The sequence below is a fragment of the Antrostomus carolinensis genome, unplaced genomic scaffold, assembly GCF_000700745.2.
Source record: "Antrostomus carolinensis isolate BGI_N321 unplaced genomic scaffold, ASM70074v2 scaffold8662, whole genome shotgun sequence".
In the NCBI taxonomy this organism is placed as follows: Eukaryota; Metazoa; Chordata; class Aves; order Caprimulgiformes; family Caprimulgidae; genus Antrostomus; species Antrostomus carolinensis.
In genome coordinates, this window is record NW_010301538.1 from 63518 (window position 1) to 63985 (window position 468).

Consider the following 468-nt stretch of genomic DNA (forward strand, 5'->3'; position numbering starts at 1 on the left):
CAGTCTAGTATCAACTTGAAAATAAAATATGATTGTGTAATTATTAAATATTGACTCATATTTCTACCACTATCTATGTGCAATGCTTCCTTAGAGCGCATATTATTGATTTGAACCAATATAGTTAAGTTATGCAGGAGGACAACGATAACTTGAAACCTATTCATTATTCCAAAAAAATAAGTTAATAGTACTGAATCATGTTTGGTCCTTTGAAAATACTTAATGTGTCATTTTTATAAAGAAATTCAAGGTTATTTTAAGAGATGCTTAAATTAGTAATAATGTGAACTTTTAAAGTTAGTAAAGCTTCTTGGAGTGATAAATGTGCATTTGTACTTTTAATGCAATTAATAGTGTAAGGAAAAAAAAAAAAATAGCTAATGACAGAATAGGAATTTTAGGCAACAGATAAATCCAAAATTTAACTAAACAAGATTCAAAAGAATATCATACTTCAGGCTGCTC